Source organism: Mus caroli, unplaced genomic scaffold (genome assembly GCF_978045245.1).
Source record: "Mus caroli unplaced genomic scaffold, Mus_caroli_1 scaffold_3, whole genome shotgun sequence".
Taxonomy (NCBI): domain Eukaryota; kingdom Metazoa; phylum Chordata; class Mammalia; order Rodentia; family Muridae; genus Mus; species Mus caroli.
In genome coordinates, this window is record NW_028227258.1 from 15753309 (window position 1) to 15772646 (window position 19338).

Here is a 19338-nt window from a genome sequence, read left to right on the forward strand (position 1 = left end):
CTAACAACCAAAAATATATCATACTTTTTAAACCACCTACTAACTGGCAGGTCTGACGAGGCTCAGAATTACGCTTATAAGCAGAGCGCCAGCAGATGGCGCCCTTTGTCGTTTATTGCTGCTATTGCCCGTGGAGAAAAGTGTTTGGCGTGGCTTCTTTCATTTGGGTAGCACAAGTAGTGTTTTCAACTGTTTATTATGCATGAGCCAAAATTCCATGAATGTGTAACATTTTCTCCCGTATTTCCCTTTTTATAACATCATTTAAATTCCATATTAATAATTTAAAAATGTTCTGGATTTTAATCACTTTTCTCATCACTAAAATATCTGATGAAGAGATTTTTTTCTCCCCGTGCTGAAGGTGACATAGAGGAAATGCTCTGCCAGGAAGGAAGAAGAAAGTCTCACTCTTAAATCGAGCTCACCACCCCCTCGAGTGCATCACCCCATCTTTTTAGTTTAATTGAATAGTATTTATTTAATTAATAAAAAAATCTGTCTAGTGCAGGTTTCAGAAATTCAAGGCTAGAATAGGCTGCCATTAATAAAACAAGTTTTTTTTTTATATCCAAGTTTAATTATGGTGGTGTGTGTTTGATAGCTTGTTACTGTAAATAAAAGGGATAAAGGCAGCCCTTCACTGGAGTAGCTGGAGAGCTGTGAAATATGTACCTAATTAAAACTATTGGTGTAAGAGTCCAATAAAGTGCATGTGCCTACTAGATGTCTTATTCTAATGAATCTCGGCTAATTTGCTCTGACTGATGAATTTCGGTGTTAGTGGTAGGGCTGAATAATTATGAAATTTATCACAAGATACAAGGACTCATTAAGGATTACTCAGGTTGAGTAAGAGGAATGTTTTCTTTGTCAAGAACACAGGCCTTGACCGACATAATTACAGCAATGCCCAAAGAATAGCCTGATTCCAGACCAGCCCCCAGGGAGTGTTCAAGGCCAGGACTGGGCTTGTGTTCCAGATGAGATGGGATGAGCCACTGAGGTGGCCTGAAGACTGTGTGTCACCTCTGGAAGAGACACCTGTGTGGCACATGGACCATCTCATTGGTGGTTTTAACAATGACCCTTCCCTTCCTGTGTTTTTATTGAAAAGGTCTCCCCATTCTTCATAAGGAAAGTGCAGAAGGTTAGCATTCAGCAAGGACACTGCTGTAGGAAGCTCCGGTCTAGTCTCCAAATCCTGGCTTGTCCCCTGTCCCTCTGCTGACAAGTTTTAAGTCTCCATGTGTCCCGCTTATTAATTAATCAGAGTTCATTAAACCCTGACCAGTAGACTCCGAAACCGAGGCTATGACTAGAGTCTAGTTGTGTTGCCAGCTTCACCTAAGCAACTCCCAGGATGCACCACAGGTAAAGTATATCTGAGATGGAAATGGAATTCTAATGGTTAATTGTCTGAACATCTTGCCTCATGCTGCTGGGTAAGCAGGCTTCAGGTGGAGAAGACACACCAAGATCCCTCTCCTGAGAAAATGGGACATGAAGTCAGCAAGATGGTGACCCTTCCCTGGGCAGTCAGGGTCCCAGCGTAGGGAAAACGGATCAGTGAAAGACCACTGTGAGACCCCGAATCAGTGTATCTGCCTGGGGACCAGGCAGCAGGGGCCAGTGTCAAGGAGGATGGGCAGCAAGGCCTACCGAATGACATTGGATGAGAGCTCAGCTGGAAGTCTTGTAAGACAAATGCAGACTTATTTTTCCTTCCAGCACCAGACATGGCTGTTCCCAGAGCTGCAAACCAGGGATGGCACAAGTCTCACGGACCTGTGATCTCAGAGCCGTTACAACACTGGGGGTAGAGTGAGGTGGTGGTGGGGGGGTGAGTTTTTCTTCTTGCCCACAAGTCAACATTTTGTATAAACAAAGAACTTGGAGTTCTTTGGTTTCAAAACATATATATAAGTATATATGTGTATGTACACACACACACACACACACACACACACTTCTAAATATGATTTAAAATAATGATAAAGTAAACTGGTTACATGTCTGACCAGTTAAGTGGTCCAGCTGATGAACTCTTTGCTCTCTGGTTTTCTTTCTAAAGATAACTTCAAACCAAACTTTTCCAATTTCCTTTTCATTGAAATGTCAGGTACATATTATGTAAGAGTTCAACCTTTTATGCCAAAAATCAAAACTCACTAAATAGTTTATAGAATTTTAAAATCATTGCTTCTCTCTCTCTCTCTCTCTCTCTCTCTCTCTCTCTCTCTCTCTCTCTCTCTCTCTCTCTCTCTCTTTAAGTCTCCCAACTCAGAGAGATACATTCCATTCAGGAGAGAAAGTAACTATGTGACTCAAGACAATGCAAAGAAGAGAATTCACAGAACTTCAGGTCTGATTCCCTTTCTCCTCAACATTTACCTAAAAGAAACAATCACCAGTAATCCATTGTGTCAAGAACAATGTTTTATATTGTTATGTGACTCTCACAATAACCCTAAGAGGACCTATTTTTTATTTCACAAAATAAGAAACTTTTGCATTGAGTGGTAAAACTCTGGGAGTGTGTGTGTGTGTTGGGGGGGGTCTGTGTACCAGAACAGGAAGCAATGGATTCACCCTCAGATTTGTCTGTTGAAACCACCACACAATGCCATCTTTTGTTGGAAACGAACTTGTGGTGGTTTGAATATTCTTGGCCCAGGGAATAGCACAATTAGAGGTATGGCCTTGTTGGAGTAGGTGTGTCACTGTGGGCATAGGACCTCCTCCTAGCTGCCTGGAAGCCAGTCTTCTCCTAGAAACCTTCAGATGAAGATGTAGAACTCTCAGCTCTGCCTGCACCATGCCTGCCTGGATGCTACCATGTTCTTGCCTTGATGATAATGGACTGAACCTCTGAACCTGTAAGCCAGCCCCAATTAAATGGTTTCCTTATAAGACCTGTCTTGGTCATGGTGTCTATTCATAGTAAAATCCTAACTAAGACAATCCTAGTGCTACCTTGAGAATCTTCTAGAACTTCACTACTGCTTCAACTTTCTTACCACGTGGGCCAAAATGACCACTGACTCTAATGCCAGAGCTGTCAGTTCAAAGAGGCCTGTGAGATTACCATCCAGTTGGAAGGCTTTGCTCAAAGAACTGTAGGGATCCAGGAGGTCCAGACACCAAACTGAAAACCAAGATTGCCAGTCAGTGGTGTCAAGATCTCTACTTCACCATCTGTTTCCCTTGTATCTTGAATCCCTGTGTGTAAATCTGGGCTGGTGGAACAGTTCAGATATTAAAGGATTTAGAAGCTATATTGAGGGGGACGTGGTATAAACTCTGAGTAGATCTACCTGCCTCCCGAAACCTTGTCTCCACCAAGGCATGATTTATATACACTGCTTCCTTTTTATGGCTTCCTGAGTTAGTTATTTCAGACTAAATCTGTGTGTTATAAGACTCAGTGTGCATGATTTCTTAGGTTTTTAATTACAAAATGTAGTTTTGACCTATTAAATCATGTGTGAGGTAAATTTACCATAATAAAGCCTTATTAATCCCCTACAATTAAGAATTTACAGTTCTTTGCTAACTTTTTATTGAATTTCCCATGAGGACCTTCGCACAACTGATCGCTAAGAAACTTTTTCAGCCTATAACCAGCTAGCCTACAGAGCAGAAGCGAGAATACCATTTAGAAAATGGCTTCATGCGCGGAGCCAGACTTCCTGTCTCTGGAAACAGTGTCTCATTGAGGTCTATAGCAACCCTGTGGGGTGACCACTGTGGTTCCTGTTTTATAGGCGGAGCAACTGAGGTATGCACCATGAAGTAACTGACCAAGGTCACAAAGCTTCCGCGTGGCTTCAGCCAGGTCGCTGGGCTTCGAAACGCTTGTTCCAAGCCAGAGTCGCCAGTGCCTCTCTCCGTGATAATTATAAGCAAACACCATATTGCCTGCTTCCCCAGCTCTGTTCCCCGCTAGTATATATTTATTACTATTTATTTAGCTCATTAATTCTCATAACAAGTCTACGAGGGGGTTGCCGTTTATCATCCCCCTTTTATAGGTGAGAAAACAGAAGCATAGGATGGTCTCACGGCCTACCAAAGGTTCACTCCCTCTGTGAGTGGCTGAACCAAACACGTGCCAATGTGGCGGGCTGCAAAGCTCTAATTCACTAAGCCAGCCAACACTGCCCGGTGCTCTCCATAATTCCCATCTCCCTGCGTGACCCCAAAGCTCAGCAGGGAACTCCAGCTTGTGCAAACAGGCTCCATTTCTTTTCTCTGACTTCACATTGCTATCTTCGTGCTCCTGGTGTGTCGAGGGAAGGCTTTGGGTCTCTAGGGCAGACAGGCCTGGTTCCTTTCTGTGCTGTCTGGAAGTGGCACACATCCCCTCCTCCTGGTGCCATGATAATTCTGGCAGGATGCGTGTCAAAGGTGGTTAGGTGCTATAGGAGGCATTCCGAGAGAGAGCGCACCTTTCCGTCTCAGCCTCAAAGCCTAGCTAAGTCTTCCTTTCTGCAAACCCCTCCTGGAGATGGTTTGATCAGCTGCCCTATAAGCCTCCAAAGCCTTCTGTGTACCCTCTTTAGCCTTAATCACCACTTTCTTTGCGTCATGGTCTCTTTTGAGTGTGTCTGTCTCCCCACAGGTTTCTGAAGTTCTTAGAGTAAAAGACTATATATCTCATCTCCACACCTCCAGATAGAAGCCTGGGGCCCTAGGCATTCAAGCTCTTAAAATCTTTTAATGAACCGAACTGAAAAGCCATGCATTTAGTATTGTTGGCTTCACCTCAAAAAAGGGTGCTGCATGCTTTTTTCCGAGGTCTCTCAGGAAGACTGAGAGCTACACCCACTAAAGCCACACCAGCCTGTCTGTTGCTCACACCCCCGGGTGGGGGGCGGGTGAGGGGGAGAGGGCTTCCTTACTGAGCTGTCTTTCCACAGTGAGATTCAGTTGATTGCAGCTTGTCCAAAGAAGCCTCTGGGTGGGGTGTGGATCCTGGGTCCTGTGATTAACTGGAGTAGCCCCTCTGCTATGAGCTAGAAGTTTGTGTCTTTCCAAAACGAACATATTGAAAATCAACTCATCAACGTGATACTGTCAGAAAGTGGGTCCTTTGGCAGGTGGCTAGGTCATAAGCGTGGGGCCCATGGGTATAGATTAGCACCCTTGTAAAACAGACCCCAGAGAGCTGCCCTCTTAATTCTACCGTGTGAAGACACAGCTAAAACCGCCTTGGTCCTGGACTTCAATGCCACTTGAACCATGAGAACTAATTTTGGTTGTTTACAAACTACTAAATTATGATTTTTCTTTTCATCCAGATGAACCAGACACTTTCTGTCATCATTGGGAGGATGGTGGATGGAGACTCACCCCTCCTCCAAATCTGTCTTCAACTGGGCATGAACTAGAACCTAGAAATTCTGTCATATAATTTTGGCCAAGGATGAGGACTGGACAGATCTAGAGTTAGAGTTTAACCTCTGTGACATGAAATCTAGATAAAGTGTGGGAGGTGACAACATTGGTGACCATGTTGGTGACAATGTTGTTGATGACATTGGTGACTATGTGCAAGAATAAGACAGAGAAGATGGACATAGTCTGGGGATATCCTGAGAGCCCTGTGCTTCTTGACGCCTACTGGATATATGATTGGTGACTGAAGACCACCTGACAGAGAAGACATTCTTTCATTAAGAAACAGAGAAGGCGAGGAACAAAATACTGTGTGAAAAACCTGAGTTTGAGGCCCGGGCACTCAGATTCTCATTTTGATGGTGCTAGGAGCTAGATTGGTGGCCTGTGAAGCTACTTTCTGTATCTCAATGTTCCCATCTGTAATATGGGACCAAAAATAACGATGCCTCATGAGGTTCCCAAGAGGATTAACCAAGGTCTTCTATGGTAAGTATCCATTAGATAGCCACTCTTATAAAGGGAAGCCATCCCAGCAGCTCCAGATTCTGCCTAGATGCCACCACAGAAGGCAGTGCTGGGGGCAGGTAGGCTATGACGCTGGTCTCTGCAACCTTGCAAGGTCATTCTGGAAGAATCTGATTCAACCCTCCTTAATTTAAGGGGACTAGAATGACAAACAAGGTGTCTTGACACAGGTGTGTGGGTGTGGCCATAGAGCCAAGGAAGTGTCATGTGAAGCCTGCAGCCTGGACTCCATGACTTGTGGCCAATGGACACCCACTCAGGGACCTGGAACAGTAGGCTTTGTGAGGCATTTCTCAGGCAGTTGTAATCAGCATCCTCTCTGCTCTGGTGACGGAAGGAAGAGGTGTCTGTGAGGTGGCAGATGAATTGCACATCTCTTCTAGGTGAGAACAATTTCTGGGCCCTTAGTGAACTTTAACTATTTTTCTTCTCCTGAACACTCATCTCCTTAGCGTGCTCTCTCTTTGTTTCTTCGCTGGCTGAGCTCAGCCCCAGCGTCTCTGCTTATGGGTGTTCCCCTCCCCCCAACCCTCTTCCATCTTCCCTGGTTCCTATCCGGGGATAGGCAGTGATTGAAATTATTGATTCAATCAGTTTATTCTCCTGCCGAGTTGCTTCAGAGCTGGATCGCTGATTCAGGCTGGGCCTCAGCACAGCCCACTGGCTGCCTCTGCTTAATGCCAGGGGCAATTGGAACTGCAGAACCTCCTGGAGTGTCATCATTGATGCAGACCTGAGGACTTGACTGTGAATGGACTTGTTTCAGTGGCTGCTCCTGAATCCCAGGTAAGAGAGACCCATTCAGCTCCCCCCAAGGCAGAGCCCATTAGCGCAGTCCATTCACGAGAGGTCAACCCAAACACCCAAGGTTCCCTCAAACCCTGATGCTGAACAGGTTCGAGAAGCCTCTCAGATTGTTCCTTCCTGGAAAAATCTGGAACCATGAGACCGAACATGTTGCTATTTTTAAAATGATAATAAAGGCATGATTGCGGCAGGGGGGGTGGGGGGGGGTAATTTTGGCAGGTTTATTGCTACTTGCAAATGTCTTCCCTCTCTACTGGTTCTCTTAAGTTCTCTCTTCAGCCCTCATTCATTTTTACAGGGATTCTGTGTAGTTGAACTGATGCACGTGGCATGGATCTGGCACAACTTTCTTTCTGTGGACGGATACAATATTATAGAACTAATTTAACTGACAACCTGTAATGAAAAGAGTGTGGGATAAGTCGCCTGGGCTGCAATTTCTCTCTGTATTTTTACATTGCCAGGGATAGTGCTGTTGACATGAATAGGCCAGTATTGATTTCATTTAAAATGTTCATCATCTTTGGGGTGTGAGCAGTGATCTGTGGGCCGATACTGTGGTGTCCCAGCATATCCCCTGCTAACAAAATACCGTATTAAAAAGATTTTTCTATTAGAATTCACAGAGAATAAAAGAGGTTATGAGAATGCTAGAAGTTTTTACTGACCAAAGAAATATAAAGTCACCACCTTCATTTTACTCTTAATTAATTGAATTATTGGACCTTATATAATCTTCTGTTAAACGCCTAAAAGAGAGCAGGCAGGCCCTTGAGCTGGCTGTATAGAGCACTTTGTTTTCTGATGGTGCTGACTTCAATGACCCTCCGAGAAAGCCCCTGACGCCGCTCTCACTCCCCCTAGAAATGGATTTCAAATGCGACAGTGATTCCTTAATGCTGTCCTATTAACAGGTTCCAATTCAGTGGCTAGAAGTTACCATTGTCTAACAATAGTAGCACAAATTAGATTTTCAAACTTTCCAAGATGCGGCTTCTCCTGATGTCTGAGTCTGCCAGTCACACAACAAAAGACTGAGGGTAGACATGTTTGGGGAGTAGCATGGAGAAGCTGGGTAGCATGGAGAAGCTGGGGTCTGGTTTGTTTTGAACAGCGCTCCCCGCCCCCCTAACCACGGTAGATTGCCGAGTGGGAGTTTGGGGTGCTTTGTTTATCTTTTGGAAACAGGAGGAAATGTGGAGAGTGAGTCGGGGACAGCCTTTGCTTCTGCTTTCCACAGGCCTATATTCAGATGGGCGGGCTGGGGTAAGCAGTGACCTCATTCCTGTGGGACTGAAAGATATCTTTCCAGCAGCCTCGGACACAGCCAAAGGCTTGAAAGGCATGCACAGGGGAAAATCTTCTAAGAACCGCAGGTGATGGGTCTCCTTGTAGTGTCCTAGTGCTGGCAGTTCTCCTGCCTGCTAGCCAGGCAAAGGGGAGAGCATCAACCTCTAGAAAACAGGTCTGCGAAAGAGCGCAGAGCCCAGAGCCCAGCCCAGTGCGTTTAAGAAGGAAAGGGATGTGAGATCACTGCTTGTGGCTGTAAAGGGGATGGATACACAGACTCCAGCTTTGTTATGGCAGTTAAACCAGAAAGGGGCAGGGCATTGATGAAGCCAGAGAGGAAGGTACGCTATGGATTCTGGGTCTCCCCCAAGAAGAGCAGTAGCAGATGAAGATGTTGTCCATCAACAGATGTGTATGGTTCTTAGACACATCCATATGTACCCGATAAAAGCGATGTCAACATTGTTGTCCAGATTGTTAGAATACAATCTCAAACTGTAAGAGTTCACCCGAGTAGCCAACCTTTTGATATTGTAACATGACGGTAGCCTACTACAAATGCATCATGTCACATTCATAGCTATCCTGGGACATATGTGCTCTGTAGGTTGGACACACCTGCCTATATTATTTCCATAGACTCCAGCAATTTTCACTTAACATAAACAGCTTTGTAAATAATAAACAAATAAACAAAATGTGACCCTGGTGTCATACCTTGCTGAGAAAGACTTTTAAAGAGGCTCTGGTACGGAGACAGGTACTGACCAGGCATGTCTTGAGCTCAACAGAAAGGAAGATGATATCATCCTCCCATGGAATCACAGAACAGATAACAAAACAACAACAAGGAAACCGTCAGAAATATCTCTGCAGGAAGCTTTTCTCCAAACCATCCTATGAAATTCCATTCTATGAAATGAAGCCACCCAGGAATCAAGACTTGCTATCTGTCGGGCGGTGGTGGTGCGTACCCTTAATCCCGGCACTAGGGAGCCAGAGGCAGGCTGATTTCTGAGTTTGAGGCCAGCCTGGTCTACAGAGTGAGTTCCAGGACAGCCAGCGCTACACAGAGAAACCCTGTCTTGAAAAAACAAAACAAAACAAACAAACAGAAAAAGAAAACCCCATAAAGACTTGCTATCTCTGCCCAGGTGTCCCCTATAGTAGACTACCACTGGGGTCCACATTTCTAGGATGGAGGAAAAGCTTGTGGCTACACTGAGAGAGCCCAGGAGGCAGAGTGGTGTGGCTCCTTAAGAACTTAAGTCCAGGGGCACAGAGACCTTGAAGTCCCTCCTAAGCATCCATCCAATCTCACGGCAGGGAGAGCAGGACAGTAAATCAGGTGGAACGGAAACTGTATGTTCTTCCTAACCGGAGCTTTGGCCTCCAGAGCAAGGAACCTGGCTTCTGCCACCGGTTCTCTAGAGACACCGGGTGCTGTCTAGTCCGTCTGTTTCTCAGGGGGCTCTGGCTACTGCAACTGAAGAGTTTTCTCTCTCCCTTATTCAGAACCTTATTCTCCAGCTTAAACCTTTGTTGCTATAAAAGACTGACTTACTGAATAGAAGAGTCCCGGGTGGGGTGGGGGTCTGCTCAGACTACAGTCTTGTTTCTGATGCCCAGCAAGGAGCTGGCTCATCTAATCTAGGTCTTAGTTTTAAAGATCCTTGAAATCTCCTGGGAAACAGAGGAGTTATTTAAAGAGTTGGAGAAGGAGCAAATTAGCCTGCCACATAACTGCCACACCTTGTCGCACTGCTAGACAGCAAGATTTTACTAAGATGATTGTGGTGCGCCCCGTCCCCTGCCACCAGCTGAGTAAGATCCTCTGTTAGAATAGTCAACACAATACTTCTGCCCTTGAAGCAATCCATGGGTCGTTTCTATATTAGGAACGGTTTATCAGTTTCTCCTATGGGCAGGTCAGTACCTCTGAGGTGATTTGGGTGGTTCATGGGTAGACATATTAAAGTATATTGTTTTACTAAGTGAGAAAGATTTTTTTCCATTCAAAATTATTTCAATCCTGATTAACTCAAAGAGCCCTCCTCCAGCAATGCAACATGTCTTTAAAACCCTTTAAATAATTTATTTGGTCTCCCTTCTAAGAAAGGGCACACCTTATCCTAAGAGGTTTCAACAGGACATATTATCTGGTAATCTCTTAAGAACATTTCAGTTTTCAATAGCTTTCTTTTGTTTAAGTCAAACAGAATACCTTTCATAGTGTTACTAAGCAGTAACCGCAGGTTATGTAATACTTAGCAGGAACCAGGAAGTGCTTGGAGAGTTCGTGTGTATTGGTTTCTTTAATGCTCAAACATTAAAGCCCTTCTGTCATCCCCCCACTTTACACATGAGGACACGATGCTGAGGCAGTGGGATGGCCACCCAGTCTGAAGGTGGGTCGATTTCTCTTACTGTGGCTCTGGGGAGGGAATGGGTGGGTGCCATAAATAGCCATCCTGACCCACTCATCACTACCTATGAAACATACTGGTGTCTTCCTTGACCTTGGTCATCTCACTTAGTCCCAGAATCTGGATTTCGTCAAGTCTAGCTGGCCACATTTCAGCAGAACAGCACTGCCTGCCTCTGAGTTGCTGTCCTCCTTATCGTTAGCACAGAGGCTGAGCCTAACCCTCTCTTATTGGATATTGGGAAAGTGGGTAAAACATTGACACATGATAGACTGTCATCCAGATCGTCAACACAGAAGAAGGACCACAGACCTACAGAAGGACCCAGTGCCCACATGGCTGCCCAGTTCACTGTCATGGGAGGCTGTGGGATCTCCCCTGGGACTCTTGCTTGTTTTCTCTGTGAAGTCAGAATGGAAGCTGCACTGATTTCCAGACAGGGTGGCTCGATGCTTCTGGAGAGACTCTAGATTAACTCTGTATTCCAGACTGAATCATTGTCAGAAGCAAAACAGATTAGATCACGTCTGTACTTTTGAAAACCTTCATAAAAGTCTAGGAAAAGGGGCGTCTTTCAGGGCCTGAGAGATGGCTTAGCAGGAAAAGACACTTGCTGTCGGGCCTAATGACTTCCGTTTGATTCATGGATTCATGGAACCCACATGTTAGAAGGAAAGAAATAACTTCAGAAAGATGTCCGAGGACTTCCACAGGAACCCGTGGTGCAAGCCCACCTTCCATACCTATTCACATAGGTGCACACATACACAAATAAACAATGACATATACACATAGACACACGTACACAAATACATGTGATACATTTTAAAATGTTTTATATTATAAACATAATTGATGTTTTATTATATTTAAAGTCCCAAGTATAGTTGGTACAAAAGGATCATCGCTGATGACTTTGGCAACAGGACATTTTAGGTGTACACATGCAATATAAGTATATTTACATGTATACACACACATCTGAAGACAATATGTATTTATGTATTTTAATTGATTGTTTGCATGCATGTGTGGAGGTCTGAGGTTGTTGTTGAGTGTCTTTCTCAATAGCTTTTCACCTTTTTTTTTTTTTTTTTTTTGAGACAGGTCTCTCAGTGAACCTACAGCTCCCTGATTGGCTAGGCGGGTTGGCCAGTGAGGTCCAGGAATATGCCTGTCTTCCTTACCCTTAATTTGCCAGGTCAGTCCCACCCCTCCCCGTCCCTTAACAGGGATGCTGAGGGTCTGAGCAAATGTCCTTCTGATGCAGCCAGCCCCTGACCAACTGAGCCATCTGTCCGGCCCCACACATCTCTGTCCAGAAGTAACAACGCCATCAGATCATGCATACTCTATGTGTTTCTTCCATCTATGCACTGAGAGAACACTAAAGCTTATTGCCTTGAGACAGTCTCTCACTGAACTGAAAACTCACTTTTGGCTAGGCTGGGTGGCCAGTGAGCTCTTGGCATCCTCCTGTCTCTGTCCCCTAATTCGGGGTTACTGGCAAGCACCGACATGTTCAGCTCTTTTTCGTGGGTGCTGGAGATTCGAACTTGCGCAGAACCATCTCAGCCAGCCCACTCTATCTTTCTTTTTTTTTTTTTAAGTGAAAATGAGATCTTATCCAACACGTAGCGTTTTAACTTCCTTCTTCACTTAAATCAGCTCCAGTTTTTCTGATCTTGGGCCATGTCCTTGTTTAGAAGGCTGTTCCTGATAGGGTGAGGTTCGAAATAGGACGCATTGCTACAGAGTCTAGCTCACCGTAATAAGACTGTAAATGAACGGCCTTACGATAGCTGTCAAGAGCCATTAGTGTAACAAGATATCACTCCCAAGTCAGGGGGAAAAATCCTTTTGTCTGTGTGCAGTCTGATCCTTTTCTATATTTGGGGCTTCATCAAAGGGGAGGTTTGTGGTCGTCTTTCTCGTTTTCCACTCACAACTCAGAAAATTGCTTGATTTAAAATGCAGCTTTCCTTCCTTTCCATTTCTCATCTCTGAAACATGTTTTAAAAAGTGTTAAAACGAATAGAGAAACACTCTGAGATATAGTAATAATATTTTAGGTGGGTAAAAGCATATCCTGGTACAGAGTCCAATACATCCTAGTGGGAAGAAAGAGATGTTGCTTCAGGTCTCCGCTCTTCCCCAATTTAACTAGTTAAGCACTTTCAAAGTTTGTGACTGTCTGGGTGGGGAACCCCGAGAAGTGGTTTGCTAAGCATGTCGTCTGATGGTCTCAACACAACACAGGCCTTTAAAGGAGTTTTCCTGGGTCTTTTATTTTAAACGTTTTTCACATTTTGAAGTCTTTCCTGGTGGCCAAACTCTAATATTCTCTGACTCCTAGAAACACAGGCTCCCCTCCCACTCCTGGTATCCCAACCCCTCTGGCTTTAATTAATACCGTACAATAGAATTCTGACTCTACAGCCAAACCACCATCAGCTATAATCTTGTCAACTCTCACGAGCCAAACAGAAACACACACTTTCTCTCTTTGTCCAGGCGCTTGCATCTATTATTTAATTTCCAGAGAATCCCGTTTTGCTTGTCTGTGCTCCCCCTCGCTCTCCTGCTTATTTATTTACTAGTCATATTTCCCCCACAGAAAGCCAAAGTGCAGAAACTCTGCAAATGGAATCCTGAGGACTCTAATGGTAGATGCCTCCGTCCCTGACAGCTAAGCTCTCTCTTCCAGTTGCAGCACACAGCCTGACAGAGAGGGCCTACATCTTTCCTGAGAGCGGCAGGTGAGAAAGGCCACATCTGCAACCATCTTTACATATATATCAGGACTCATCACTCCAGATTCTGGGGCAAGTTTTAACGCTGCTCTTCTTTCTCTGTGCAGAAGTGTAGGTATCATATGCTGCTATAGTTGGCATTTGCTTCTGCTTAAGGGTTGAGGCAAGTATACTTACATGTAATTATTCAAGGGCCCCACTGGTGTGTGTGTGTGTGTGTGTGTGTGTGTGTGTGTGTGTGTGTGTGTGTGTGTGTAAGGGTGGGAAGGGAGGGAGAGAATATATCCCTGTGATGTTAGAAGTCACATACATATCCACACCATCTCCATCCTCGTTACCTTTGCCCACAGCACAGACCGAGTCCTGTCAGTGGGATATCCAAAATTCACACACTGTGAGAATCCCCCCACAAATGTGATACAATGAGGTATTGTGTTATTTATACCATGAAAAGTGTGACATGCCGTTCCTTGCTGGGCATTGTGGCACATGTCTTTAGTTCTAGCAGTTAGGTGGCAGAGGCAGGAGGATCTCTGAGGGTTCAAGGCCTGTCTTGTCAACATAGTGAGTTCCAGGACAGTCAGAGCTATGCAGAGAGACCCTGTCTTGAAACAAAAACAAACAAAAACCAAACAACAATGAAACCCCATGTTATTCCTTAAAACCTTGCAGGCATTTTCAGGCCTTTAGCAGGAGGGCTGGCCTTACTTAAAATTTCTTTCCTTTATATTACTGAATACAAATTGCATGTACTATGTTAAGTTAATAGAAAGAAATTGTATATTTCTCAAGTAGAAATAAAATTGCCATTGAAAACCTTTAACTCTGAGTTCCCTGGCTCTCTGGTGAGTGGAGTTATGTTGTTAATGCTGCATTAATGGGGTTTTGCATTGAGTTACCTTCTGGGGTTTGCTTTGCCTTTTAGAGAGGCTAGTGTTTGACTGCATGTTCAAACACGGCGTGTATTCTCTCATGAGCGATGTGAGATTCAAATAAACACAACGAGCGTGTTCATTTTGATGACCTCCTCATCACACATTCAAATAAACACAAGTGTTCTCAAATGTAGAAAGGCAGCTGTGTTTATGTCAACGTGCAAGGCACCAGATATATACATTCAGATTCACTCGTCTATCTGGAGCCACGCACCTCCTCGCATCGTTAAAAATTTAGTGGAAAGCCATGCACGGGGCATATGTAATGTGCAATTTCAACCGTACACACATCTCTAAACAAATTTTCTTCAAGCATGTTACTGACATTTATTCTAATTGAGGATGAAGCCTACTGAAACTTTGAAGTTTTTGAAAACAAAACAATGCAAGATGTAAGTTGCTACCAGAGGGCATTGCACATCTGAAGGAGTCTGTTCGCACAGGGAAGTCACCTTCCTTGGTGTTCGGAATAACTTCTAGACCTTTCTCTTCCTTCACTTCCCTCTGTCCCCTCCTTCTTCAGGCCAGGCGGACAAAGTATTTGCTTTTTCTACCACCTGCCTCTTTCCTCTTTTTGTTTTTGTTTTTCCTATCCTCTTTTTCTAGCAAAGACATGCACTGTGCCAGCTCTTTAGGTTTGGTCTGGTTTGCTTTGAATATCACAAACAGTGAGACAAGCCTGCTGCTCCTTAGAACTTCAGCTGGAGAAACTCAAACATGAATGCACCCCCTGCATGAGAACCAACTTTGGATTTGTATGTCAGACTAAACCAACACTTCCATCTTGGGTTTCTTCACATCTAAGTGCAGTTTGCCACTGTCTGGAAAATGTTCGGTCTTGGTTTTGCTCGCAGACAGTGGTAAGTAGGACAAAAATAAGATATGGGGAGGGAGAAATGATGACATGTCTGCTACAGATGCATGGAGCCTGAATCCTCAGCGTACACGCACAGAGCCAGGGTTGGTTGTGTGCACCTGTAATCCCAGAGCTGGGCAAATAGACAGAAGGATGATGGATCCCTGGGCTTACTGGCCAGCCAGTTTAGATCAGCCGTGAGCTCTGGGTTCAGCCAGAGCCACCATCTAAAAGAAACAAGGCAAAGAACAATTGAAAAGGACCCTGGAGATTGACCTCTGGCTTCCATAAGCATACCTGTGGGTCTCCACAGTGTGTTCATAACATGAATGCATGCACATGTGCACACACAGTCACATACACAGAGATACACACACATATAGACACATACAGACACATGCACAGACACACAAACACACACACACACATATACAAACACATACAGGCGCTCTGAGGTAGATGTTGTCCCCCTCTTTTAAGCACGAGGTGACTTTGACTTTCTCTAGGACACAGCAGACCTAGTTAGTGGTGGATCCACACGGACTGGCAGATTCCAGAACTTTCTCACGTAAAAGCATCTGGAAATCTAAATATTTACAGGTAATCTCCATGTTTTTAAGTGTTAGCCAAAAATTCAAAATTTCAAGATGTCACCAGCTAAATAAAACCCATCTGGTGGCTGGATCAAGGACACTTTCTAGTCCCGCGTGTTTCAAAACCTGCTGAGTAGAGGAGCCAGAGCCAAAGGAGTTGTGTTGATATCTGCATCCTGCCTATGTCTGATTACATGACACTGTACAAGTCCGACTCATTCCTGTGTGTTTGTCTCCTCACCTGTAAAGTGGAGATAATCCCTGCTTTAAGTGGGACTGGATGAGAGCGTGAAGTCCTCACAGCTCTCAGACAATATGTACACAAGAAATTTTATAAACACAAGTGTCATGTAACTGGGAACTCCTGCTATCATCTTCTTGCATCTGACCCTGAGCAGAGGGACACATGCACGCTGAGTAGGTGACGCTGTGCCAACATGTTAATGTGAAAAGCTCACTAGCAACTGCACTAGGACCCATTTTATAAAAGGGACCCTTTACTGCCATTCGAGGAAGTTAACAAAGTCACCCACAGATACAAACCTTTTGAGAAGTGATGCCTAAATGCCATCCATAGTTTGCTTCTGGCAGCCATGCCAGTCTTGGTGGGAATCTGTTTCTAAGATGTGTCCAAGGGTCAGCTTCAGGGCCTGCTCTTTTTATAAAGCTTGACGTCATCAGATCCAATTGATGCGAAAAGGAGGGTCCACACACAACACGGGAATGTAGGCACAGACAGCTGGACTGGCCTCACAGCAGACGGATGGACGTGGCTCCCTGCCAGGCAGGGGTATGTTAGGGAAGAGAAATGGAGCTTCGACATTCTCCACCCCTTCCTCTCAAGTGCAGACCACAGAGAGCAAGCCCAGCTCTGTCCACTGCCTGAGCAAGGTTGGGCCAGAGAGACTTGCCGGGTTCCGATGGTGAGTGGGAAGTCCAGTTGGGCTGTTAACCATTGTATAACTTCTTGCACCCAGATGAAACTTATATCTTCAATCCTAGCTTGATGTTTGGGCCTCTTCCAGCCTTGTTCAGGCAAGGAAGAGGGTTCTGCCTCATGGTTCCTAAAGCCTAGCTCACATTGAGAGAAAGCATGATCTAACCCTACCATGGTCTCTACAATCTTCTGAGTAGTGTATCTTTCTGGTCACTGCTAAACATGAGGATCTTTATAATTAGAAAGAGTTCCACTTCTCCTGGAAGCCCAGAGGCCTGTGGGAACCTGCAAGAAAACATTGGGCTCTTTGTGAACCGTCATATGCTGTGGGGAATCTCCCTTGGGGGTGGGAACTTTACAAAAATGCTCTTTTTAAATGCAACCCAGTGACCTTTGGGGGGGAGGGATGTCTTCTTCTGCGCACGCAGTTCATCTCTGCTAAAGTTCTGTTCCGCCTTGTCTTACAGTCCTGCACAGAGAAGAAACTTAAGGTGGTGAACGTAATGAATATCCAGCCCCATGGAATTACAGGATGGACGGTTTCCCCGGCAGATTCAACAGTGGCCACGATAAGAATAATCAATACAAATTAGGGGACAGGCTTCTGTTTTAATGCACTTAGTAACTGGATCTCGCATCCTCAAATAAGTCCAACAGAGGACCACGAGCTCCTAAGCACTGTTGTGTAGGAGTGTGTGTGTGTGTGTGTGTGTGTGTTCCCTTTCCTCTGAGGGATTCTATAACTCCCTTCATTCTCCGCCTCTCTCATGTTACAGAAAGGAGGTAATTTTTCCTGGCCATTTACTAAAGCTCATTAAAGACTGACGAGAACAAACAATGGCGCTCCTCAGAGACGACCGTTCAAAGTCACTCTACAGTTCTGGGTTCTACTACTTGAGACAAATTAATTATTCCTTCGTGAAAAGTATATGATTCCTATTCTTCATTTTTGGGGGGCGGGGTGGGGAACAATAATGGGGGGTTTCTATCTGAGTGAAAAGCTGCCCGCGCTGAAGGGAAATAAGGAAAAAAAATGTGCGTTCTGAGAGGGAGCCAAAGCAATTATTCTGATAATAATTCTAAGAATATTAATGTCTTTTAAAAGTAGATTGCCTTCAAATAAACACGGAGGCTGAGGCAATGGGAGGCTGGTTTATTTATTAATCACTCCAAATGTGCGTCCTTCTAAATGAACAACTGCATGATCAACTTCGCCACACATATTCAATTTAGTTAAACAGCAACTGGCAAATGTCTCAAAACTTTTGTAACCAGAGACTAATTTGTTTAACACATTTAAAATGTTATATTGATGTAAAGCCCCACATATTAAACTTCAAAGGGAAAAGCTCCCGAGAGTTCCTTGTTTTAAGAACACCACACTGGAATTGAGACGGAGTGGAGGCTTGCTCTCCGTTCTTCTGCTTTGTTTTGTTTTTAAACACAAAGCGGTTTTTGGGTCCTGGCCTCATCCTCTGCACTGTTTGGTCATCTGCAGAGCAGCAAGTGTCTTGCTGTGGGGACCGCAAGGCGGTGGTTAAGAAAGGTCTAGAGTGTCCCTTTCATCTCCATTAATTAATCCTGGCTCTGTCGGCCCGGAGTACGGTGCCGTTGACATCACCTTTTCCTTACACTTTAAGGAGTCCCAAGAGAGATCGGCTGCAGAACAAAACTGGACAAAGAGTACATTTGGTAACCATTTTATTTCTCAATTACCAACCCAAACGTATGGAAAAGATTTGCGCGCTATCCGATTTACACAACAATTATGCTTCAAAAGTTTGGGAATAAATAACCTTTCTCTTGGACTCATTAGTTCCTCCACCAATCGTAATTGGTGTCAACCGACGAGTTTGCTCCTTGGCTCGCCCTTAATTACTGATAAAAGCGAAATTGCAACTCTAGCCAATCAGGAACTAGTTTATTCATGAGAGTATAGTATTCTCTTAAAATCTCTGTTTGTCCTAATAAGTGGCTTTGTGTTTGTCTGAGCCCTTCCATAAGCCCCTTAACATAAGCAAAGGACTCGTAATAACGATATGCAGCGACGGAATATCATTACAGCCTCCACTCACGGGGTGAAACAAAGGAGAGCGGTTTGTAAATTACAAATGTATACAACTCCAGCTGACCAGGCCCTGAAATCCCATCCATCTGGTGGGAAGCAGATATTAGTGGCTATGAGTCCAATGTGGAGAATTTGTTTCATCTCTCAATGTCGAGTTGTTGGGGTTTTTTTTGTTTTTTTATTTTAAGCGTTCCCTAGCCTTCTGACACAGGCAGGGAGAAACAAGAGAAGCCCAATTGAGGCATGAGGCACGTTAAATCCTAATGGCATAAACAAAGGTTGGCCAAGGCCAAAATCCCACATTAAAAATAATAGGCGTTCTGGAAACAAGAGTGCTAAGAGATAGCACGTGGTGGGACCATGCCTCGGGGAGGCCTTGCAACAGGAAGAGCCTAATGGTAGACCCTTCATCCCACAGACAGCCTCTTCTGCAGTGGTGGTGGGATCAGAAAACCCACAATACCTTTTTAGGATCATGGGGAATCCCGGAGCTCAGTTCTCACTTTATAATAATTAAGGTGCCTTTGACTGAGGCTAGAACAACAGAAGAACATTGATCTCCTCACACAGCGAGAAACTAGAGACCGGAAGTTTATGTTTAGATTAATTCAGGCCACACCAATACCATCGAAGTGACTGGTTCTTACTGTCTCTCTAATCTCTCTGCCTCTCCTTGTGGTCGCCAGATGGGCAGGCAGGCAGGAGGTCCAGCCATCTTTCCTCACATTACATCTAAAGGCAAAAA

At 44.6% G+C, this 19338-nt stretch overlaps 1 long non-coding RNA gene across 1 annotated transcript; it reads left to right on the plus strand.

The window, feature by feature from the left end:
- The first annotated feature begins 10325 nt into the window (after positions 1-10325).
- Positions 10326-17458, plus strand: LOC147005432 (uncharacterized). The gene is made up of 3 exons (XR_015046593.1): positions 10326-10433; positions 13069-13210; positions 16993-17458. It is a non-coding gene; the product is annotated as an uncharacterized LOC147005432 (long non-coding RNA).
- The last annotated feature ends 1880 nt before the right edge of the window (positions 17459-19338 follow it).